This window comes from Panthera leo, chromosome F2 (assembly GCF_018350215.1).
Source record: "Panthera leo isolate Ple1 chromosome F2, P.leo_Ple1_pat1.1, whole genome shotgun sequence".
Lineage (NCBI taxonomy): Eukaryota > Metazoa > Chordata > Mammalia > Carnivora > Felidae > Panthera > Panthera leo.
Genome location: NC_056695.1, coordinates 3,202,886 through 3,229,636, shown reverse-complemented (window position 1 = coordinate 3,229,636; position 26,751 = coordinate 3,202,886). Strand labels below are relative to the sequence as shown.

Below are 26,751 nucleotides of genomic sequence, written 5' to 3'. Positions count from 1 at the left end.
TGAGCTGTCAGCACAAGGCCCCACGCGGGGCTCGAACTCACGAACCGTGAGATCATGACCTGAGCCGAAGTTGGACACCTAAGCGACTGAGCCACCCAGGCGCCCCACTCATACTTTCTTATTGTCTGTTACCTGTCACAAAAGCCGACTAGCAGAGCTGCGGGCTGCGCTCTGATTTGCCCTGTGAAACTCTGAAAGCAAGAAGGAGGCACGGACCCGAAGAACTCCTGCAGGTGTAACATGCAGAGAGGGCTCTGCAGCTGTCTGGAGATCTGGTTGAGAACGAAGAACATCTCAACGTTTTTTATTTATTTTTGGGACAGAGAGAGACAGAGCATGAACGGGGGAGGGGCAGAGAGAGAGGGAGACACAGAATCGGAAACAGGCTCCAGGCTCCGAGCCATCAGCCCAGAGCCTGACGCGGGGCTCGAACTCACAGACCGCGAGATCGTGACCTGGCTGAAGTCGGACGCTTAACCGACTGCGCCACCCAGGCGCCCCAAGAACGAAGAACATCTCTAATGCAGCTGTGACTTGGCCCATCTTTCTAGTACCATTACCCCCTGTCTTATCTCCAGAGAAATCATCAAAAAGCAGCTCAAGCCAACAGGATGGCGCGTTTGTCCAAAATACTGAAAAGCTTTTGGGTGTAAGGAGCTCCCGAAGTGCTTTCGCTTCCCCCTTCTCACCTTCACAGCTGGCAGGTGAAAAGCAGGAGAATGTTTCCTCCTGGTTTGCTCCCCACCGGTACTGTTTCTTTCTCACAGTCTAAAGTCGGTGACTGACACGAAGGCTGACCCACAAACGGGGGGGTTCACTGCGGTGCCATGTGGCTGCTGCTGCTGATACTGGATGGGTGGCTCGTCCCCAAAAGAACACAAATGTGCAGACACGCTGCAAAGCCATAGAAATAAACACCGTGTCACTGGTAGGGCTGTAGACACCAAAGGAACACAGTAGGGAGACTGAAGATAGACCAACTGACAAGTGACAACTAAATACGCAATAAAGATGCCACTAAAATCAATGGGAACACTAGACGGATCAGCAGATGGTTTTAGGAAATGTTCTACTATTAGGGAAAAATTAAAACTGTATCCCCACATAACTGCATGTTCAGAGTCTGAAACCAGATGTATTGAAAACCTAAATGTGGAAGACAAAGCGATAAAGATAATAGGAAATAATGAAATAAAATATTTTTATTATCCACGGTGATAGTTTGATCCACCATTCTGGAGATTAATCTGGCAATCCAAAATCTAATCATGTATGTGCAAGCCTTAGGGCAAAGAAAATGGGATCCTGGATAAAAATTCTGAGAATGTTCTCACACAAAGGATCAAAATTCTCAGAATTGTAATTTTTTGACTTAGTATGATTTATATAGCACATATACCTTATTGAAAGTAAATAAGTGTCTTTAAATGATGAAAAGAGACTGAGTTTCAATTTGAAGTAAATCAAATAATAGTATACTTCTTTCACATTTATTCCACGGTATTTGAAGAGACGGAAAAATAATTTAGTAAAATGATTTGCTTCCTCACAAGAAAATTTCAGTGACAAGTCAGTCGGAATTAGAAAAACCACACTTGCCGCACCTGCTTGGCTCTCATAGTCCCACTGAATAAACAGTTCCCTACATGCTTCTTGCAGATTTTTAAATTAGCATATTATTAAAGTTCAAAAATTCATAATAATGAAGGTCTAATGAAAAAATGTAAATCAGATGATCACCCATCTCCCATCAAATGTTTATGTAGAGGAAGTCTGAGTAGATTGTTCCCAAATACCTAGAAGTTACCAATAAAAATATTTTATTAAGACATTAATTTTAAGGAACAATCTAGTCCACTTATACCTTGAGATGAAATGTTAATATCAATAACTTCATCATAGGTCTGTATCCATGCGAGTATATAAAGGTTGTTTAACTGCAGTTGATTTCAGAAGTTCCAAGCTCAACATAAAAATTACTCTTTTTTCCTAATGTCTTTATCATTTCAGACTGTTGTACTTGGTGGAACTGTTCTACTTAAGGCTGTAGACTTAAGACTAAGACTATATAAAGTCTTAGTACACCTTACCTAATGTGATCAGTATCCACAAGGCTTTTGATTTAGTATCAAGGAAAGAGCACTGAAATAGTAGTCAGAGGCCAGAATAGAAACTTGATTTGCCATTTTATAGCTAACAACTACAAATCTCGTTGTTGAACTACAACATGTTCACAAGATTCTTATGAAGGTCTAATGAGGCAATTTGCAAAACTGTTACAGGACAAAATTGTCATGACGGGTAAGGTTAACAATCATCATAATTGTTCAATTTAGAACTTTTTTTTAGAAGCAGTCTTCAAGCTGTCCTTTCCTCCTATTTCAGCCACTTCTACTCTTCCTTTATTCCAAGTATGGCTGGTTGAAGAATCTAACCTTTATCTATTTTGGCTAATTGGGGTCAAAATATCTTTCTTTCTTTCTTTCTTTCTTTCTTTCTTTCTTTCTTTCTTTCTTCTTTCATTTTTTTTTCTTTTTTATTCAATGTAGAAGAGCATGAAGAGGAAGGAGCACAGTTTTGGGGTGCCATACCTAGCAGTGAGATGTGAAAATGCTTGATAAATGCATGTATAAATAGCAGACTGAAAGAGAGAAAGAGAAAGAGAGATCCTAGTACTAAGTATATTTTCTTAAAGAACAGAAATTAGCAGAAAGCCCACCATAGCGAAAATAATTGTTATATATTTACAACTACAGGTAAATACATACACACTACATATGAAAATGATCATATAGATATAGAGATACAGTAGTTTAAGGTAATTTTATCTACAGTTAATTGCAATTACTCTGATACAAAAATCACAAAATCACAAAGGTAGGCAGTTAGGGGGGGGAAAGGAACACTTGAACAACAAAACACAGCCTGAAAATAATTAATAAGACGGCATTAATTAATAAGTGTTTACATATACATAATTACTTTAAATGCAATTTGATTGAATTCTATAATCAAAAGGCACAGAATCACGGGATAGATAAAATAACAAGACCCAACCATATGCTGCTACAAGAGACTCGCTTCAGCTCTAAGGACACACATAGGTTTAAAATGAAGGGATGGAAAAAGACAGTCCATGCATGCAGAAAACAAAAGAAAAGCTGGGAGTAGCTATACTAATATTTCAGACAAAATAGACGTTAAGCCAAAAATGTAACAAGATGAAGAAGGTCATTAAGTAATGAATGATAAAAAGGTCAACTCATCAAGAGGATATGACAATTATAAATATATATGCATCCAATATTGATACCTAAATATATTAAGCAAATACAAACAAAACTGAAGGGAGAAATAGATGACAATACAATAATAGAAGGGGATTTCAATACCATACTTTCAGCAATGCACAGCTCATCCAGACGGAAAACCAACAAGGAAGATTTTGGACATGAACCTTACTTCAGGAAAGCCACGTGACATAATACAATACCCTTTTGTGATAACCCCCCTAAACAAACCAGGTGCATAAGGAACATATCTCAATATGACAAAGGCCATTTTTTACAAACCCACAGCTATCACACACAATGATGATAGGGTGAAAGCTCTTTGTCCAAGATCAAGAACAAGATAAGAATGCTATCATCACTTTTATACAACATAGTAGGGGAATCTCCAGCTAGAGCAGTCAGACAAGATAACGATACAAAAGGCATCCAAATCAGAAAGAAGTAAAACTGTCTTTATTTGTAAATAGTAAGTTTTTATACACAGAAAATTCTAAAGACTCACCAAAAAAAAAAAAAAAAAAAAAAACAATAATAAAAACAAAAGGTTGGACCTAATCTACAAATTCAGCAAATTGCAGGATATAAAATCAACATACAGTGATTGGTTATTTTTCCATACACTACCAACAAAATACCTGAAAAAGAAATATTCACAATTCATAAAAGAAATATTTTACAATAGAACCCGGACAAATAATATCCTCAGAAATAAATTTAACCAGGGAAGTGAAAATGTGTACAATGAAAACTACAAGATGTATAGAAAATGATTGAAGAGAACATAAAACAATGGAAAGATATCCCATGCTCATGGATCACAAAAATTAATAGGGTTACAATGTCCATGCTTGCCAAATCCGTCTGTAGAGTCAATGCAATCCCTATCAAAATTCCAATGCCATTTTTTTCACAGAAGTAGAAAAAACAATTCTAAAACTTTATAGAACCACAAAAGACCCCAAATAGCTAAAGAAATCCCAAAGGAGAAGAAAGCTGGAAGTATCACACTTCCTGATTTAAAACTAGGCAGCCATCAAAACAATATAGCACTGGCATAAAAATGGACACATAAATCAACAGAACAGAATAAAGACCCTAAAGGGAAAAAGCACTTATATTGTCTACTAATATTTGACAATGGAGCCAAAATATTCAATGGGAAAAAGTCTCTTCAAGAAGTAATGTTGGGAAAACTGGCCACATGTAGAAAAAAAAATGGACCTCTATCTTACACCATTCACACAAATTAACTTGAAATGGATTAAAGGCTTAAATGTAAGATACAAAACTACAAAACTCCTAAAACATCACATAGAGAAAATGCTCCTTGGTTTTATTTTGGCAATAATATTTTGGATATGACACCAAAAGTACAAGCAACAAAAGCAAAAATAAACATGTGAACTATATCAAACTAAAAATCTTCTGCACAGCAAAGGAAACAGTCGACAAAATGAAAATACAACCTATAGGATGGAATAAAATGTTTGTAAACCATGTATTAAATAAAGGGTCTGTATCCAAAATATAAAAATAATGCATACAATTTAATATCAAAAAACAATATGATTAAAAATGGGCAGAGAAACTGAAGAGACTTTTTTCTAAAGAAGACATAGAAATGGCCATCAGCTACACGAAAGGGTGCTCATTATCATTAATCACCAGAGAAATACAAATAAAAAACCACAATAAGATATTACCTCATACCTGTTAGAACGGCTATCACCAAAAAGACAAGAGATAACAAATGTTGCCAAGGATATGGAGACAAGGGAATCCTTGTGCATCCCTGGTGGGAATGTAAATTGGTACAACCACTACAGAAAACAGTATGAGGTCTCTCAAGAATTTAAAAGTGGAACTACCATGTGATTGGGCAAACCCACTTCTGGGTGTATATCCAAAGGAAATGTAAATAGGATAACAAGATACCTTATGTTTACTGAAGCATATTCACAACAGGGAAGATACGAGAATAGTCCAAGTGTCCGTCAATGGACGAATGGATAAAGATGATTTTTATAAATACAGTATAATATTCAGCAACGAGAAATAAAGAAATCCTGCCATTTTCAGTGAGAGAAAGACAACTATCAGATGACTTCGCTCATATGTGGAATTTAAGATACAAAACAGATGAACATAAAGGAAGGGAGGCAAAAATAATATGAAAACAGGGAGGGGGACAAACCATTAGAGAGTCTAAAATACAGAGAACAAACTGAGGGTTGCTGAAGGGGTTTGGGGTGGGGGGTGGGCTAAATGGATGATGTGCATTAAGGAGGACATTGTTTGGATGAGCACTGGGCGTTATATGTAAGTGATGAGTCACTAAATTCTATTCCTGAAATCATTATTATACTATATGTTAACTAATTTGGATGTAAATTAAAAATAAACAAACAAACAAAGAAATCCTACCATTTGAAACAACATTGACATTCCATTAGGACATTATGCTAAGTGAGATAAGTCAGAGAAGGACAGAAATGGGAAATCAAAAAAAATCTAAACTCACAGAAATGGAGAGTGGAATGGCGGTTACCGGGGGCTAGGGTGTGTGGGAATGGAGAGATATTGACAAAAATGGACAAACTTGCATTTAGAAGATGAGTAAATTCTGAAGATCCAATGCAGTGTTGTGTTGATAGTTAACAATACTGTATCATATACTTCAAAGTCACAAGACACTAGATCTTAAATGTTCTCACCACCCAAAAATAAAATCATTATGTGGTATAATTGTATAATGGCTGTCACCTTATGCTACACTGATGATCATATTGCAATTTATAAATGTATTAAATCATCACAGTATTGATCGATCTTACACTTACAGAATATTATGTGTCACTAAAAAAAAAAACAAAAAAAAAACAACAAAAAACTCCTTTCTTAAAAAAATGAACCTGAGGATTATATTGTAAAAATATCATTGCATAATAAGCTGATAACTCTGGACTGATATTCCAGAGAGGAACCTATCTAAGTTCAGAGATATTTTGTTCCTCAGATCTTTCTTAGGAAAAAAAAAAAAAAACTTACAAAACAGAGACATACTCCAATAGAAGGCAAGTATTTTTCCTCCTCACCTCAGAGTTACTTATACAGCAGCCAACTAAACCTTCAATTAAATAAACAACATGTAAGAGCTGTTCTCAAGTAGGAGAGCTCTGTTTCTTCAAATGCAAACATAGATGAAGGATCCCCGGATGTTTTCCATTTCTATAACTGCTGAGAACGACATTAATACAATCTTCAACAAAGCCATTATTTAGATACCCAGCTTAGGACAAGTTCAATTTTATATATGGAGCTAGATTCTCCCTAGAACCTAAAACTAGCACTTGGAGGGAAACACGGTTTCCAGTTCTGCAGGTGTGTTCATACAACAGACGTGCTCTTCAAACACAGTGTTTCCCGAAAATGATACTTTCCTTTTGGTTTTTGATAGTATTTATATAATAACAACAATAGCATAATTATCTGTGTTAATGTTAATTGACAGCTAATATTAATCATATTTTATTTTTGAGAGAGAGAAAAGTGCGAGTGAAGGAGGGCCACTTCTCATTTGGCAGTGACTAATATCAATTTGGCTCGAGTAAACTCTTGAAATTTTAATATGCCTTAGTTCATCCTATAACAGTAGCAAATTATTTTTTAATGTTTATTCATTTTTGAGAGAGACAGAGAGAGACAGAGTGGGAGTGGGAGGGGCAGAGAGAGAGGGAGGCACAGAATCTGAAGCGGGTTCCAGGCCCTGAGCTGTCAGCATTGAGCCCCACACGGGGCTCAAACTCACCAACCATGAGACCATGACTTGGGCTGAAGTCAGATGCTTAACCGACTGAGCCACCCAGGTGCCTCGTCAGTAGCAAATTAAACCCTTATTTCAATTCTGTCAACTTAGTCCCTGATATTGATTAGTGAGCTAACCCCACACTCACCTGTTACTTGTCCTACCATGCCATATAAACAAATTGAAGGACACTGATATGGACACACACACACACACACACACACACACACACACACATATTATATGATTCATGCTAACGGAGGCTAATCCTAGATCTGAACAATGACATGAACTTGTATGACACAGAAACACATTCTTATATTCTGATGTTTGTTTGCAATCCTCTAAATAACACTGCAGGTTGCTAAAGGTCAAAGAGAAAACAGAAGTCTGAAGATCATAAACAATGTTAACATACTATTAGGTGGTGAAATGTTACCAAATATCCGTAAATATTTTAGAGCATGATTAGACCATTTCCCTGAAATATGTAGGACCTGAAGATGTTTTGGAGTAAAGTTTTCATGGAGTTAAGACTACAGCGGAAAAATCCCTGATACAGATTCAATAGCTCCTGGATGCACCAGAGCAATTCAGAAGGTTAATCTAGTTGCATGCTGAATCTCAGAGAAGTGCATCCTGGAGGTGCTGGGTGACTTCTTGCTGCCATCTGCATCCACTGAATGTACGGGTGGCCACGGCATCATTCGTCAGTCTGTAGCAGCCCAGCGTATTGCACTGCCATCATACATCCCTCTCAATCCTTTTACGCTTTTCAAATAGACTGAGTTTATTGGTCTTCAGTATCGTTCTTTCCCTACTAAATTTTCTTCCACCCTCCAGCTTCCAATGTTACCACCTGTTATTTTTATTTTTTTAAATGTGGTAGACTAAAAAACAAGAGGAAAGGCTTGGGTTCAAAAGTATAGTGGCATGCATTTAAAAAGGAGAAACTGGGGGCATCTGGGCGGCTCAGTCTGTTAAGCGTCTGAATCTTTTTGGCTCAGGTCATGATCTCACAGTTTGTGGGCTCGAGCCCCACATCGGGCTCTGCAGTCTAACAGTGCAGAGCCTGCTTGAAATTCCCTCTCTCCCTCTCTCTGCCCCCCCCAACTCATGCTCTCCTTCTCTCTCTCTCTCTCTCTCTCAAAACAAATAAATAAATATTAAAAAAAAAAAAAAACATTTAAGGGACACCTGGGTGACTCAGTTGGTTAAGCATCCAACTTCGACTCAGGTCATGATCTCACGCTTCATGAGTTTGAGCCCCGCATCCGGCTCTATGCTGACTGCTCAGAGCCTGGAGCCTGCTTTGGATTCTGTGTCTCCCTCTCTCTCTACCCCTCCCCCACTCAGGCTGTATCTTCTCTCTCTCTCTCTCTCTCAAAAATACATAACCTTAAAAAAATTAAAAATAAACATTTAAAAAGGAGAAACTGTTCAACCAACAAAGTATCTCAGATTGTGCACACACACACACACACACGCTCTAAGGATGAGTAGCTGTAATAAGTAGGGATCATTAGGCTAATCCCCCCCCAAGCCCCCACAAAAGATGCTGAGGAGATTATAGATTTAATCTTGGTAGCTAAACTCTTAAAAACAGTGTCTTATTAGAAACTCTGGAAGAGTCTTTTACACTAACTTCCTGGGAGTGGATCCTCTTGGTTGATCTGATGGGATGACAATGTCAAGGCTTCATGATGGCTTTAGAACATGCATTTTTCTGAAGAACTTGAAAGGGCATTTACCTGCTGACTGACTAGTGGAGAGTCTCCATCTGAACAGCAAATTTATTAAAGCTAAAAGCATTTTGCTGTTTGTTGTTTTCCTTCAACAGCTGCTATGTATGCCGTTCCTCAGAATCCTGGAGGCACCTCTGAGTCTCTCAAAGCATTTCCAAGACCAGTCATCTGCAGTGTGATAAATTCCCCTTTATCTTTCTTACGTATATAGTTTTAAGTGTTTTAAGTTAATTAATCCCTTCTTACGTTTATCTAATTTGTTCAGAGAGAGGTCCTGAGTGAGTAACTTAGAAATAAATGGGAGCCTCTTAAACGACTCTGCGAGCTTTAGACAAGACACCAGCTCTGGCCAACCCGTAGACTGAAGCCTTGTGAAAGCCTGGACGCAGAGGGCCCAGCCAAGCTGTGTCAGATTCCCCACCCCCCACCCACCGAAACTTTGAGATAATAAATACGTGCTGTTGTAAGCCATTAAGTTTGTGCTAATTTATTACACAGTAGTAGATAACAAAGTCCTAAAATAAAAGTATAGATAAAATTCTATTGCCATGACAGCAACAGAAACTTACTGTTACTAAGAAGGTTTTATAAAATACTAATAAAACTCAAATCAAAGATGCAAATATGCATGCATTTCTTTATGTGTTGGCATGGTGAATCAATTTTTTTTCTAATGTCTAAACTAAAATTTTCCTGCTTTGGTATACCATATTTTACAGATATTTCTTGAAGAACTTACTAAATTGGAATCTGACCCATATTTTAGAAATAAATACCGTTTTACAGTCAATGGCAAGATTTTCATTATTAAAACTTTTTTCACATTGAAAATAAATAACATTTTCTGGCTGATCTCATAAGGAATAGTCTACAGCACGTCTTTTGGCTCATCACCTAAATTCAAGCAACAAATTTAACAGTAAAAGGTATGCAGTGAACAATTTTAAGGGCAAGAGACAAAGTAGATTACAAGGAGGCGATTCTACAAAAATAGACTTTAATTGAATAGATTATCCACTTAAAGCAAGTTGGTTACTGGTATTCTTCCCTCGCCGAGAAAAGCCAACAAATTTCGGTTCAGGGTGTGATATTTGTCCCATCTCAGTGTAAAAATGGGTATTTCTTCTAACTTCTTGATATAGGTTAGACAACTGTCGAACTTGTAACAATATGTAACTAAAACACGTGCAACCGTATCTAATTAGGACAAGGGTGGAAAATAAAGTTTCTAGTGGTTTTAAAGTAATATTTTCATTATGCTTTGAAATTCTAAGCCGTTTCTAGATTTAACTAAAATGCATAAAAGCTCATTTGAAAACAGATCTTGTTCATTTATTAGACTGTGGTCTATTCCCCAATAAGGCCCTGGAATCTTTTCTTAGACTTTCATTTCTGCCATCTTGTTCCTCTTCAGATCATCAAAGACATCATGTATAGAGCCACTAGTAGTCTGCATTCATGAAAGATACTCATTCAATTACAATAACTCATATATTTTTGTTACTAGACATATCCTCTATCCCTTTCTAAACTCCAACGGCACCGAAATGGGAACAATTGTGTTTTCAATAAACTATACCGGTGCATGTTTTGACCAAGGAACTTCACCTTTATATTCAAAGAAGGAAGATGGAGTGCTTGAAGGCTTTAGCAAAGTACTTAAAATAATGTCACTGTCTGAATATAATCTGTATTTGAGGGAAAATATTGAGCTTTCAAATGATAAAAAACACATTGAAACCACAGGGAAGTCTCCAAATTAAAACCAATAGTTTAGTATTTTCTTACATATTAAACATGTAGCTCAGTTTTACAATAGATTAGCCGATTCTGCCTTCATTGCTCGCTTTACCTGATTATAGGTATTGGTATTTGAGGCAGAGTACAAATTTAGCTCTTTTGTTAATATGGTACATAAATAGAGGGAACACACCGGAAGAAAAAGACATGAATAAATTTGTATATTTCTGTCAGAGGTAATCCCATGCCCGTGCCCAGGCACACCGTAACGTTTGGGCTAAGCATAATTAGAACTTAACAGTGGGAAAAATAAAAAGAATTTAGCAATGGAAAGAGGCTAACTTCCAACGGAATGACACAACTAAGGCTCAAAGAAAAGAAGCAAATTTCTCAAATTCATGAAGTAGATGAATGAGTAGATGAATAAGAAGACTCCTTCATCCCAGGTAGTAGAACATATTGACGCCAAACTGTTTCTGGTTTCTTCTAAAACAAACAAAAAAATTTGTTGTGATTTTCTGCTGTGCCCAGCATGAGTGTCACGCTTGTACTCAGACTCTCCATGGCTTGTCCTAGACTGGCCGTCTCTGGACAAAACGGGCCACACTTAGCCATCCCCTTGTCTTCTCTAACTCCGTGCATCCAGTAATACTGGGAGGTAAAATGATGTGGCAATATGTGATTTGGACATCTCGGGTACACACTAATTTATTGAAAGTACAAACATTTAATAGCCAGTAGTGTCACTGGTCTCATCTCAAGAATAATTTCCCCCTCATAATTCTGCATTAGAGATATGGCTTTTTCAATATCATTTGAAGCTAATTAACCAAAGACGGCAGAGTAAGTAATTTGCCAAGCTATTTCAAATTGCTCTTGTGAATAAACTGAATAATACTGATTGATCTGGCATACTGGGACAACCTATGCCAAGAACTCACTGTTTCAAAATTAATAGAAATTAGCAAAGCATTCTTCTCCCTTTGTCCTACAATGTTGATTCCGATGAAACAAAAGTGAGAATAAAAATCATTCTTAGGATAAAATCTTGGTCTTCTTTCCATTACCAAACAGCTACATATACTGCAGCTTGTTTGACATCAGAGAGACTTTTGTCCCCTGAAAAATCACAGTAATATATTTAAAAAAAAAAATCCCACCCTAATGTTTTTGACAAAAAGTTCCATAGACCTATGAGCTTTCAAAGAAATGAGTATTTATGATGTATGGCGAGACAGATGAAAACAGAAAAATACTGAAATGGTAAAATTTGAAAAAAGAAAAAAAAAAGAGCAGTAACAGAAAAATAAGCTGCCTATCTAGAAAATACTCTAACCCAGCATGGTTTATTGGCAATGAAAGGCAAGCTGTTTGTAGTATAATTGCACCATTCCATCTAAGCCCAATTTACTCTTATTATCTTGTCATTGCACCTTTTTCCTACAGATATTCTAGCTACCTGGCTTCGTCTACTGAAAGAGTGAGCAGGTGGCCACCTCATCACTTGGAGCCTGTTACACTGTGTTGCTAATAGCTCTTGCCCCAAATGACCAGGCATAGCACTTCTGTGATGTGTGCAGAATCTTGCTGTGTCTGTCAACAGGAAGCATTAAACTGGCTGACAAATCTTCTACAAGAGCGTGCAAGAAGCTTGATTGAAACAATGCACCACTGTATCACACAGGCAACTACAGAAACAAAGAGTACTTTCTGTGACTATATTTTTCTCAGACTTTCAAATGGAAAAGAACATCCATTTGATTGATGACCTGTTAGTTACAGCCAATTCGTTACTCATTTTCTCAGAGAAAAGGTAAATCAACTAGAGCTATGCATTCAAGCTGATTGGAAGTGGTCACACCCTTACTGATTAGTGATGGCACCAACAGCAGACTTAAATGACTATGTCTTTATTTTAATTGTACACAGCTATTACTTATTAATTGAGTAGGGCAGGTAGGATGAGTTCGAGTTTGTGAGTTTGTGACATAAAAAGCTGTCTTTTGAAGATAACTTCAAAATTTCATTTTATTTTTTTGACACGCTGAATAAAAATTAACCTACATGGTAACCCTAAGAACTGAAAACATGGAACATGTTTCATGGAACATGGGAACCCTTCTTCATTCCCACTGCCCTCTTTGATATAGGAAGGTGAAGACTGTAAAACACAGTGAGAAGCTGAATTTTGCACCAGACCTGGCATCTTATACAGTGAAACATAAAATTGTTCTAGGAGGAATCAGAATCGGATTGCTGACCTACCTCTAGAAACACTCAGTTAAATCCACTAGTCACAAGCTCCATAAAGGCAGTGATTTATAGCTCATTCATATTTGAATGCCTATGGTTGACAGAGAACCTAGTATACCTGATGAGTATTCAACACATACTTTTGAATGGGTGAATGAATGAAAGCCACCAAATAAATGTTATGGATCATTTAATTTTCAAATGGAAAATCGGAAATACCCCTAACATAATCAAAGATGCTCCCGCTGTTCACTAAATAACCTCCACTCACACGTGCTCTAGAGGCAAACTAACTTAGATTAGAATTTTATTTAGATTAGAATCTAGAATGGGGATTCCAAGAACATCAATTCTTAGATCTACTACCAATAGCAATTTAAGATCCTTTCCCTTTTTATTTTTATACTTTTTTTGTGAAGATATGATATGTTATGCCTAGAATATTCAATATTCATACTTACTCAAAATTGTTTTTCTTCTGAAATATATTCAATATTCAATTCTACTGTGTGTGTGTGTGTGTGTGTGTGTGTGTGTGCATATATATATATATATATACCTAATATTATATCACAAAGTAACTAGATGCAAACAGAATTAACACAGCATTCTGGCATGGTCTTATAGTGTCCCTGGTTATTGGAGGACATAAATGTGAGAACATGAGGGCTAGTTGACCGGCCTATAAGCTGGACCCAGGCTACTAGAAGCTCTACACCTCTTCTCCTGTTCTTGGAATGTACATCCCATCATTCCCACAACAGAAGTTTTTCCAAAGACAGCCTTGAGACAGCATAAAGAAGTGGCCTAATGCTCATTGTCCCCATCCTGCTATGCTCGCTTCTCTCCCAGCCTGCATCTGTGGCCTTATGAGGAGTTCCCTTTGATGACGTTGGTTGAGAATGAAAAAACCCAGGCTTGGTTTATAGGTGTAGTTGTGTGATATTATAGACACTACGCAAAGGTAGACAGATGGGGTGCTACACCCTCATTCTAGGAGAGTCCTGAAGACAATAATAAAGTAAAATATTACCGGTGGGCAGAATTTGGATCAGTATACCTACCTGGTTGCTCGCTTTGCCTGGAAGAAGAGATGATTTACAATCTGATTGATTTGTGTGCTGAGGCTAATGGCTTGGGTGAATGGTTAAGAATTTGAAGAAGTATGACAGGAATATCTTGACAAGGAGGTCTGGGAAAGGGGGATATGGGTGGTCCAATCTAGGATGGTGTAGAATGTGAAGATATTTGAATGATTTCCAACAAGTGACTTCAGCAGAGGAATATTTTAATAAGGATAGGACAACCCATTCTGTTGATATCACTTAGTCTCTTTCCCCAGCCATTACTGTTATATCCCATGCGCTAGTGAACAAAATGGTCATGGAGGCAGTGATGGAGGCCATTCATGGGCTGAACAACATGGGTTTCCACTCATCCAGGCTGAACTGGATACAGCTACTGCTAATACGACACCATTTCCTGGGGTGATCAGCTAGCTGACAGGTGGCAGATTGTTTATATTGGACTGCTGTCATTATGGAAGGGGGAACATTTGGCTCTTTGTGGAATAGATACTTACTATAGATATCAATTTACCTTCCCTAACTATGGTGCTTGTGTCAAATTACAATTCCTTTTTTTTAAATTTTATTTATTTTTGAGAGAGAGACAGAGCACTAGAGGGGGAAGGGCAGAGAGAAGGAGACACAGAATCCGAAGCAGGATCCAGGCTCTGAGCTGTCAGCACAGAGCCCAACACGGGGCTCCAACTCACAGACCACACGATCATGACCTGAGCGGAAGTCAGACGCTTAACCAACTGAGCCACCCAGGTGTCCCTCAAATTACCCTTCATAAACTTAAAAAAATGCCTTCTTTAACACTATGGTATTACTCAGGATTGCTTTTGAGCACAGAGCAAAAGTGTGGCAAATGGTCCAAATGTACAAATTCTGTGAAACAATTGCATTATGAGTTTATACCGAAATGGCTATATACAATTTGATGCTTCCTATTTTTTATTTTATCAGCTATACAATGAGCCAAGGAATACCATCTCCTCACAGGGCTAGTACAAAAATTAAATAAAAGTTTAAATACAGCACTTTGAAAAAATCATTTATAAGCTTTAAAGTGAAAGATTTAGTATTTAAATCCATTTAGTAACATTATTTGCTTAATATTTGATGGATGTTACATTGAACACTTCACTTGAATTATCCATTTATTCTTTCCATAACCCTATTACCTATGAGGGAACTAAGAGTCAGAGGGTTAAGAAGTTGTCAGAGGTCTGATAGCTGGTGAATGACGACATCAACTTTTGACCTCTGCAGTCTAAATCTAGAGATACAACTTTCAACACAAGCTACAAGTATTTCCTAAGCACACTTTACAACTTCATCACTTTATGAAAGGCATTGATCATCCTCAGAAAAATTAATGTCACAAAACTATCTACTTGAATAAAAAAAAAGCCTCAAAGTGTTCTTTGTTACACTAAAATTGAACAGTCACAGTTTTAAAATATTGGTAAAAATTGAGAACCTCATGAGAATAAATAATCATGAGGAAAAAAAGAAAAACTCATAAATTCCATGAAAAATATATTTAAACCTGAACTGAGAGCATTTTAACATTGTTTTTCAAGATGTTCAATATTATAGCAACTATAGCCATTGCTTTGCCTTTGGGGCTCCAATGTATATTGTTGAAACGATCTTTAAACGCAATATCAATGGTATTGAATTAATGAGGCATGAGGGAGGATATTTTAAATGGAGAATAAAGGGGTAAAATATATATATTAGACCTCTATAAGAAGGGTTTCAGTGGAATGGTGTTTCAGGAGTGAATAAATGAATAACAGTTTCAGGAATGACTAACATATGAATATTTGGAAACACGGAATAGTTACAACTACTTTGAGGAGTTTGACAATTTGAGGAAAACAGAACTTTCAGACTACACTAGAGGGATAATAAGTGGAATTAAAGGAGGGGTTTTATTGTTAATTTTCAGACACAGCCATGTTTATATTGTGATGGAAACACAGAAATAGAACAGAAGGAGACACTTGGATAATTCAGGAGGAAAGTCCTTAAGCTGGTGAAGAAAGATGGAATCCAATATGAAAAGGAAGAGTGTGGGGCTCAGATGGGAGCATAAACATTCCATTCACAGTAACAAGAGAGAGATAGGTAGGGATGCAGGCAGTTTGTCAGAGTTCCTCAGAAACAGACAAGGCAATTTACTTCTTATTGCTTCTCTTATAGTAAAGTGAAAGCAAGATTATTAGATATAAATGATGGGGGGAGGCTTGCTGAAAGTTTTGGGGAGAATGAAGATCTAAAGAGCCAACTGAGACAAATGATTACTAACAAGTGATAGTTATGAGTTGACTGAGGTTTGGACTCAAAAATTAAAAGTGGACTTACCAGCATGAGCGTATGTTTTCCTTTACCCTATTCTGCTACTTGGGTAAGCAGATAGGAAGATATTTTAACGTTGGTTAAGGTTTTTCCCAGTGAGTATTAGAAAAGGAAAGAAAGGTAAAAAAAAATAGATGCACGATCGATACTACACTGACGCATTATGGAATCCAAGTTAGATAAGATGAATGAGAAGACATAACCCGTGAAAGACAGTGATAAGGGTAAAAGGTTGATGGATTAGAAGTCCTCAGCAAACTCTAATATAGAGTCACTAAAGTAAGGGAATTGTAAAGGTAGCACATAGAGTCAAAAAACAGACTTTAGTGATGGTACAGCAAAAGGCGACAATGCACTCTTAGAAATTAACAGAACTGGTGGTTGTGGAAGAGGGACAAATGACTGAAAGGGAAGAGGTGGAGACCTGAAAGCTCAGAGTTTCAGATCTTCTACATAAATGCTAACACACAGTGACTGCCCAAATCGTGTAGAAAAACACCATTAGACAGATGCTAACATCTTTAGTGAATGAGCAACAGTGTCCACGTTTCAGTAGATGGTATCATCGTGTATATTAGCAATAAAATCTGACGGAATGCATTGCAAAGGAGCAGCAGTCTATAAGAAAAGGAAGAGGAGGGGCGCCTGGGTGGCGCAGTCGGTTAAGCCTCCGACTTCAGCCAGGTCACGATCTCGCGGTCCGTGAGTTCGAGCCCCGCGTCAGGCTCTGGGCTGATGGCTCGGAGCCTGGAGCCTGTTTCCGATTCTGTGTCTCCCTCTCTCTCTGACCCTCCCCCGTTCATGCTCTGTCTCTCTCTGTCCCAAAATAAATAAAAAACGTTGAAAAAAAAAATTAAAAAAAAAAAAAAAAAAAAGAAAAGGAAGAGGAAACAAATCAGGGAAGCAACGAGCAAAGAGGAGCAAGGTGAACACATGCCCGCCTCCAGGTCTAGTGGCTCTTGAGCCGTACAAGAGGCAATCACATCTGAGAAGTCTGCAGAGGAAATATTGTCCCCAGGGGACGTCCAGGTTAGAACTGGAGCATGAGGGTGAAGGGAGTATTCATGGCACTTGAAGAGATACAGATTCTGCTGCTGGCCAAAGTGAATAGTAGAGACAATAGTTGGAAGGTTCAGGAGATCAGGAAAGGTGGGGAGACTGGACAGATTAGGAATTATGACCTTCTGGGATGAAAGGGTAAAAGGATCTGGTCCAGAGTTGGCCACCACTTGGTATGAAGCGCTCGTGAATGTTGAGTTTCTCGGGACAGTGCCTCTGAGGAAAGAGGAGAAAAGAAGGCATCCATTGAGTCTGGCCCCCCACTTGGTCAAAGACTTGTCTTGTGGATCGTCAACTCCATAGTACTTCTGGGTTTTTGTTTTTGTTTTTGCTTTTGTTTTTGTTTTTGTTTTTTTTTGATGTCTCATCTCACTCAGAAATGTCCAGGAAGGAGACAAAAGCTGAAGGGTACAACATGCAGAAAGAAGATAAGGAGCTGGTGACTTGTACCTGCATAAACTATTTCCAAGTCCAGATAGACGTCACCACTGTAGGAGTGACTGAAATTGGAATCAGTGACCAAAAGACATAGGCGAAACCAAGAGAGTGTGAAGTAATTCTAAGAGGTGGGTGTCTGTGTGTGTCTGTGGACACATATTTTTCAAGAAAAAATATTTTCTTGTTATGGTTGGGGCCATTTTTATCAGACATAATCATAAAATAATTTTCATTTAGTAACATCTACCCATATTTTATATGTTGATCTCTTCCATTTCATCTTCATTAATAATGTTATTTAACTGAGGACTCATTCCTCAGATTCTTCATACTCTGAACTAATAAATATAGTCGGGCCATGCAGTGAAAAAATATTGGATAGTTAACTGAATCCTGAAGAGGCAATTCTTGATCCGCCATTATCTCAATATATAGATTAGGGGAAATGCCACTGGCAATAACAAAACCTGCCATCCATATATCAAAAGCTGGATGCTGCACTGAAATTAAAAAAAATATATATGAAGTGCCATACAAATGACAGGTGAATATTATATATTCATTTCTCTCTGTCTCTTCAATACATAGCAATTTAGACCAGGATTCTCACTTTGTAGATGTCATTTGTTTTTAAAATAAAGAGTTTGTTCATTTTGATCTAACTTTATAAAACAATCTTATGTTCTTATTCAAATGTTACCACTTTGCTCCACAGAGTTCAGGAATTATATACTGTGACACACAGGTGTAGGATAATTTTGAAAATCTGGCTTCATTTTTAAATAGCACAATAATTCTTGTATTGTGACATGACATTCATTTCAATGGAACTGTGTTTCTTCATTGGGCCAACTGGCCTCTTCTCAAACTGTTGATTTTTCTCCAGTGTTATTTAAAAATTAATATGTGGAAACATCCAAATTGGACTTGTAAAAGACTAAAAGGTAATATAATTCAAAAGCATCTCATTTTTTATACATCTGTCACTAAGTATTATCCATCAGTAAAAAAGCTTACAGATTTGAATTTTGCATTTTCTCACCTAGTTTAAAAAAGAAATTAAAAACCTGTTAACCAATATTCATTGTACTAGTGTTATTTTCTTCTCTAAATACTCAAAATGTTAACTTGTTGAATCAATGAATGTTGTAAATGCCAGTTAAACTCAATTCAATTAAAAAAATAATGAGAATGTATGGTATGCAAATAGCACCTTATGAACTCTCCTGAGCCTCCCTCTTTGCCTATTTATAGATGTGGAACAATGAAAATGCTAGCCAAATGGTTGCTCCTGGAGCTTTAGTATGTGCAAAAACAAGAATGCTAGAATTATATCAAGATAATTAAAATAACCAGGGGTCAAATTTATGTTAAAGTCCATTAGGAAAATCAAACACAAAGTTCATGTCCAAATAGCTAGACATAGTATCTGAGGGGTGCAAGGGACAGACAAATGAGATGGGAGGCGAGAAGATGTGTAGAGACATGGAATCTGAGCCAGATTTAGATAATTGGAAATCGTGCCCGGGGCAGTTGCCACCAATAGAGACTGGAGACTCCTGGTTCTGACAGGCTGGATAAATTTAGCTGGACTAAACGGTATTGTTAGTAATAGAGTAAATCCAATACGCTCCCTTCAGGAGTTCACAATTTGGTAGGGAAAACAGACAGAAATAATCTAAAATGTCATCATGTATGTGTATAGGAAAAGAATAATTAATTAGGATTGGGACATCTGAAAAATTTGTGGAAGGTGGTAGGATTTGTGTTTGGTTCTTACACGATAAGGAGGCTTTTACTAGAGTAAAAAACATTCTTGGAAAGAATTAGTCCATACAGGAGTGCCTGGGTGGCTCAGTCAGTTAAGTATCTAACTCTTGATTTCAGTTGAAGATATAGATCAAGATATAGATTTTTTCAGTTCAAAAATAGACCAAGATAGGAAGAACCAAAATAATCATCAGAACATAGGTGAAAATACAGGAAGAGTGAGTGGTTGTGGATGTTACGAACAGCTGGTATTTCAAGAGTAAGAAATGTCCAAAGAAATTATGTGCCCACAGTTTGCTGAGAGGTTGTTGATCAAGTATTGACGAGGTGTACATACCATGAGTTGATGAAAAGGCCTCATATTGAATCTGTTCATCTAGGCATTATTTTGTGTTATTTATAATTGCATTTTCAAATTTGTTTGTTCTAAAGCTTAAATGTTAGGCACCCCTAAAATTTCCTCCAGGTTCTCAGTTTTGGGGGGGGGAGGGAGGGAAAGGGAGAAGGAGGAGGAAAACAAGAAGGGGGAGAGACAAGAGGGGCAAGGGGAAGAATAAGGAATCTCATCTGGTTTCTCCAGGGGCCACTTAGTCTTTCCTTCATAAAACTTCCCACTAATTATGACTACTTTTTTTTTCTGTTTGACACACATAGATTTATTATTTTTAATTGAAAAGTTTTTCTTTAAATTTGAAGTTGAAAAGTTTTGAAAGTTTTTCTTTAAATTCCAGTTAGTTAACATACACTGTCATGTTAGTTTCGGGTGGACAACATCGTGCTTCAACACCTCCATACATCGCCCAGTGCTCACCAGCATTCTGCGAGCGCCCTCCTTAATCCCCATCACCTATTTTACCCACTTAGGTCTTTTGTCCATTTGGAATTTATGACTACTTTGATTTTGTTAGTAACTCTTTCATGTCTGTGTCCCCCACCAAATATCCCTCCTGATGTATATTTGTTTGATACTGTGTTAATAAGCTCTATTGTTTTGGGGGCGGGAAATGTCTCTACTCACTATGAGAGTATATTTTTTAGGCGTGCTAATGTCCTGGTTCCTAATTTTTAAAAAGACACTAGAGAAGCTAAATATTTACAAAAACACACGAAATTTTAGAACTGACAGTATCATTCGCTGACAAGGATGTGGAACAGTAGGAGATCTCCTTCACTGCTGGTAAGAATGGAACGTGCCACAGCCACTTTTGAAGAATGTATTGGTTTTTACAAGACTCTCTGTCTTCTTACCATATGATACAGCAGTGGCATTACTAGATATCCAGCCAACTGATCTGACAATGTACTAAACCTTCATTTAAGTTTATGGAAGCTTTCTCCATAATTTCCTTCAGGGGTAGGTGAATAGATAAACTGTGGTACATCTATATCGTGGCACATTATTTGGATAAAAAGGAAGCCACGGAAAAAAACCACGATGGCTCTTAAACGCATTTTGTTAAGTGAAAGGATTCAGGCTGAAAAGGCGACACGCTCCGTGATTCCTATTGCACGACATCTGGGAAAAGGCAAAACCCTGGAGATGATGAAACAGAAACAAAAACGAAAACAAAACAAAAACAACGGTTTCCAAGAGTTCAGAAGGAAAGGAGGAGGTCGAAAGAGGCGAAGCACAGGGAATGTGGTTGGGTGGTTAAGACTCTGCATGACACTCTGGTAAGAGCTACGGGACACCACGTCTCTGAAACACCTACGGAACGTTAGTGCACAGTGAACCTGAAGGCAAATTAAATCAAGTGCGTGGCTCCTCTGTGCTCGGGGGCCTCTCTGAGGGCACCCTTCTCCCTCCCACAGTCACCCCTGAGCCGGTCTCATTGGCCAGTGTTTGCCTAATGGGCTGGTAATCCTTTAGACTTCTGCCTGGGGCAACCAGTGTCTCTGAGCAGATGCCGGGAAGCCGGGGACTCCAGGGGCCCACTTAGGCTGGACCATGGGCTCTAGCTTCTGTAGCTCCTCCTTCGTGGGAAAAACAGAGACTATGCTCGAGACAGGCCCTTGTGCGCAGCAGTAGGAAAGGCTACTGGTAGGAAATAAGGCACCGACGGCAGCAGAGGCTCTATATCCATGGGAATGGTATGAGCCATCTCCAGGAATATTCTAGCCCCAATGCAAGGAAAGCAGCGAAAGTTGAAAACCTGGACAGGACTGAGAGAATGTGGACAGTATATGAACTAGGTCCATTCTGCCAAGCGGGCGCTGAATCCCTCCATCATTTTGGTTACCATACTCCAGGATTTCCCCAATATTACTCTGTAGCTGTGATACAGGGACGAGTGCTAAAGTCATTAGATTTATGACATTTCTTTAGACCTTTTTGTTGTTGTTTCCAATATCACCAAAGGTATCTGATGGCAACCTAAAGATTTTCTTGTGAATCTTCTTCACAGGCAGACACAGATAACATGACTATGTACCTTGAGCCCTGAGAGGCCACCAATAGTCTTCACGTGGCCGGAATTAACCAATCTTCTCTTTGCTGAGTTTTCCAGGATAGGGGGAGATGGAATTACCAAGACTGAAGCAACCTACATTAACCTGTTCATGAAAGAAAGCAATACCAAGAACTACTAGAAATCTACTCATACTGGCTGGGAAATGGAAAGGAGAGTACATTTTTTAATGTAGCTAGGTTTTTCTCAACTATGGGTGAATGTCTTTGAAATGCACAGAATGCTGCTCCAAAAATATTTTCATCAATTTATTAATTTTTCTGAAATATTTACTGGGACCCTATACCTCTTGGCATGATGGTAGATCCTGGGGTTACAAAAAGAGACTCTGATTTCTTCCCTGGAACGCTCATGAAAACAGAAAGCAAACAAAACCAAAACAGGAGTCAGCAGGGCACCCCATGGCTCTGCACCCTGGCCAGGAGCCACACCTCCCACAGGCAACTTATTCAGTCAAATCCCTGTTTAAAAAGGTAGATGGGGACCATAGCTTGGCCAAAAAACATTAAGAAAGTTTTGTGCTCAATGCTAAGCTTCTTTTGTGTTTGCTGATTGTGTCACTTTACCCAGGATAGACAATAGAGCCAGCAAAACCCAAAATAAGAGATGTTTGATCACTGAAGCCAATGACTAAACTCACAAAGAGGACTGAAAGGACTGGGGGTTTGACTAATAATTCCGGTGGCAAATGGGCCCAGAGATGTTGCACCCTGGTAACAGATGCAGCATGCGACACAAAGGGAATGGGCTGCAGAAAGACCATTGGAAATATGTCAAGAAGAAGAAGAAAAAAATCAGATGCTCAGACATCCCTGACAGCACAGAAAAGCAGTACGAGCATAAATAGCATAAAACCTATACATTCAAATATTAACTGTTTATATTATAGTAGTCTCGTTCTGGCAGTTTAAAAAAAAAAAGCCCAGGAAAATTCCTTTAGCCAAGTAGAGAGGGCAGGCGGCACAAAGCAGGGACAGGTGACCAGGCTGGGACAGCTGCTCACCCAGCGGACATCCAGGTTGCTCTTGCTCATGGGGCCGTTTTCCATTCAAACATAAAGCCCGTTGAGCTTTCCATGTGGACAACTATGAGCATGAATACTTGGGAGGCACAAGTGAAATTCTACAGGTCGGGTCAGAGACTAGAAAAAAATCCAGTGACAGTACGTGTTAAGACGTGTCATCTTGAAATAGCCCGTATGTGCCAAGTGGTGAGGTTTTGGGGTGATAGTGGAATTTGTGGGGTCTGGAGCCGGCGGCCAAGAAAGAATTCTTGAAGATGTTTTTGGTGCAAAAAAGCGATTTTATTAAAGCACGGGGATAAGACCTGTGGCCGGAAGAGCTGCCCCTGGACCGTGAGGAGGGACTGGTTATATACTGGTTATATGGAGTCGGGGGAGGTAAAGTCAGGGGAAGTTTCCAGCGAGACTTTCGTCTGGTAAAGAACACTCACAGGATACTGGAGGCCTAACTATTGTCAAGCTAAGGTTGTTTTTCCCTCTAGCAAAGCATTAGCATTAAGACAGTAGAGAGTTCTTGGAGCAATTTACTCTGCCTGCCTCAGATATTTGTCAATGGGTTGCAGGTTATAAGGAAATTGAGTTCTGTCTGCCATTTCCTTCTGCCTTTGTTTCCCACATCACTATGGAGGGATGATGTTGGGGCTCCAGGAAACGGAGTCTATAGGTTTCTGGAGATTAGCCTATTGATAAGATTGCCCTTTTCTTGCGATTCACTAAGATATTTGTAAATAGATGGAGACTCGGGCCCTGTGGGACTGTGATCTCCCTCAGTTAACCATTTGTTTTTCCCCTTTCCTTTGTTCTTGGCCAGCCAGGAGTGCCCAAGGGATATCACACACTTTCCACCTGGGGGGTGGGGGGGGGGGGGAGGGGGGTGGGAAGAGGGCAGAGGGGCAGTGTTTGCAGCCTCTTATGCTCCCTCATCACAAAGTATCAGAAAATAGGCAATGTGGGTCGGCTATGTGTTATTAGACCACGTTTAGTATTTCTCCTCTTTACTCATCCTGTCTCAAAACAATATCAATTGAGACGTGTTGCTTGCCAACAGATTATGTTAAACTAAAAAAATTTTTAAAAAACATGAAAGCAAAGATATCTACCTCAGAAGATAGAAAAATGTTTGAAATGTATTTAGAGATATTTTTAAAAATAAAATATTAACTATTTTTTGTGAGGTGCTGTGACGATGGAACCGCCATCTTCAAATGAATTTTCAGTACTCTTCTTCTGACCGCCTTTCTCCCTGCTTTCATTTATGATACGTAACTTTCCTCAGGCTACAGACGGAATCTGCAGGGTATGATACTCTGAAATCCTGTCCCGCGAGCCTTCCACAAGGGTGAAGTGAAAGCACACAGGGGCCAGGCCTGACACCGGGAAACCTCAGTAGGTAACAGACAATGTCTCTTGCAGAGCAATCGCTTGCCCCTTTCTGGCGAGCACAGCATAGTTTTGGCAGTTCCCACTTCTTTTATGTGTTTAGTTTTTTTAAATCTTTATTTATTTTTGCGAGAGAGAGAGAGGGACACAGCATGAGCAGGGGAGGAACAGAGAGAGGAGACACAGAATCCAAAGCAGGCTCCAGGCTCTGAGCTGTCAGTACAGAGCCCGACGCGGGGCTGGAGTCCACGAACTGGGAGATCATGACCTGAGCCGAAGTCGGACGCTTAACTGACTGAGCCACCCAGGCGCCCCTGAGTTCCCGCTTCTATGGTTCGCTCTCTGTCTCTGTTTAAGTTAACACTTCCACATGGGCTTCCAAAGGAAGGCCTGAAATGCCAGAGAATCACAGGCCTCCAGGAAACAGTGACAACCATCAGGTTTGTAGGGTTTGGGGGAGAGAGGAGTGGATTCAGAGGTAAGGAAAGGCAGTGGTGAGAGGCCAAGTAGTTCTAGAACACCCACTCCTGTTTCAATAACATTTTTTTTATCACCCCTCTCCTTCATCTTTTGGGCTTGCCTGTGATATTTTATTTGAAGAAAAGACCTAACGATGCACACAGTCTAGCAATGAAAAATCATTTGAAAGCCTTGAATATAATTTTCTGCTGCACTAGAATGTGTTCTTTGTGCTTACTCGGAAAATGTGCATTAGAATTTTCTGAGCTTATGCAAATGTCGACAATGATTTGTGTTTTAGGAGGAGGACAAAGACTACCTGCACTCAGGTGGTCAGGGATCAGGATTCGGTGAGAAAGGAAGTATTAGGGATCCATCCCTATCTGGGTGCCGCCGTGATTGATAGAGCACTACACGGCTTCCATTAAATATTATTTGTAAATATTTAGAATATTCAGTAACCAGAACAACTCTAGATCTAATTGCTTGTAATCTTAAGTGGCTCCGAACCTTGCCGCACTCCTTGAGAACCCAGGCTGCGAAATCCATCTATAGGCCAGCTGCGCAAACGCATTTCTGGTCCTAGAGCTCTATGGTCCTCGTGACACACGGACATATACGCAAAAGCATTCCTGTCATTTTAATATTACGCTTAAATATAACTTAATACCACAATATGTACACAACACGCCTTTCAGTGTTAACATTCCTTTCAACGTAATGGACGACGATGAGTTTCCTGATTCTCACTGAAACCACAACGCAAGTGCTCGCATGACAGGAAATAAGAACTCAAAGACACTGTGAAAATTGGTGAGGAGAGTAGCTCTAGTGACTTTAATCCTAACCTTTCGTGACCATGTTTTGCTTTTTCTAGCAAAGAGAGTATGAGCCCTTCCAAAAGTAACATTTGTCCTAGCGCTGAACTCAGAGACATACTCAACTTCCACCTGCCTGGCCTATGACTCAAGTTCCCTTACTGAAAGCATGTTTCATTTACTTCACAAATTTTCATTCCACTTTCTCTTCCTCTCTTCTGAATAAACAACAAAGAACGTGACCATCCCCAGGACTCTGGTGTTGTGAAGCATTTTACAACATTTTGCCAAGGCCCCCCTTGTATGGTCACCCATTTACGCTTTCTCCAGGACCGCAGGCTCACAGCAGTGTGGGACACCAGTTCTCACCCCGATGAGAAGTCATGGACCCCTCACCTCATGAAGCAAGCTTTAGAAAAAACTAATTTATATTGCTCCTTCCTCTAAATGGTGCTCATCGAAGGAACAACATAAATTTAATACAGTTGCTTAAATAAATATGGTGGAAAGCGATGTCCAAACATAGTCTAACCACTGAACATTGCCATGTGTTCAGAGTGCTGCTGTCCTCCCGAAGTCAGGAAATTAAAAACAAAGTGAATTTTGTTATATGGTTCTAGAGCAAAGAAGCTTCATAAAGCTTACTACTGAAGCAAACAACTTACAATAGACATGTAGAAAAATGATTATTTTTTTTCATTAACTCACTCACATTCTTGAAAAGTAACGGTCTTACCTGAATTTAGGTAGAGCAATTATTTTCCCTTTTCAGATGTCACTTCTCTGGCAATCTCAACATTCTGGAGAGCAGTCTAGATGCAAAAGCAGAAATAAAAAGTCCTATGAGCATTCAAAATAGAAGCAATAAAATCTACACACCGAAATGTGTTCACTTTATCCGTAAGGAAGACATGCATCCCATTTACATGTGTAACATATTTAATTTTTACCAGATTTCTTTGTGAATTTCTGGGAGTAACTCAAAACCTTGTGAATCATCAAGAGGGGAAATAGCTGAGTATTTCCCAAATGGCTAATGTTATAAGACTGAGTTCTGCAAAACACATT

At 38.8% G+C, this 26,751-nt stretch overlaps 1 protein-coding gene across 1 annotated transcript in view; it reads right to left on the bottom strand.

Annotated features, from left to right (window-relative positions):
- Positions 1–26,487, bottom strand: part of SNTG1 (syntrophin gamma 1) — a 564,503-nt gene extending 538,016 nt beyond the window's left edge. The window contains exon 1 of the mRNA XM_042924327.1: positions 26,420–26,487. The gene's annotated coding sequence lies outside the window, so the exon portion shown is untranslated. The remainder of the gene's footprint in view (positions 1–26,419) is intronic.
- Between the last annotated feature and the right edge of the window lie 264 nt (positions 26,488–26,751).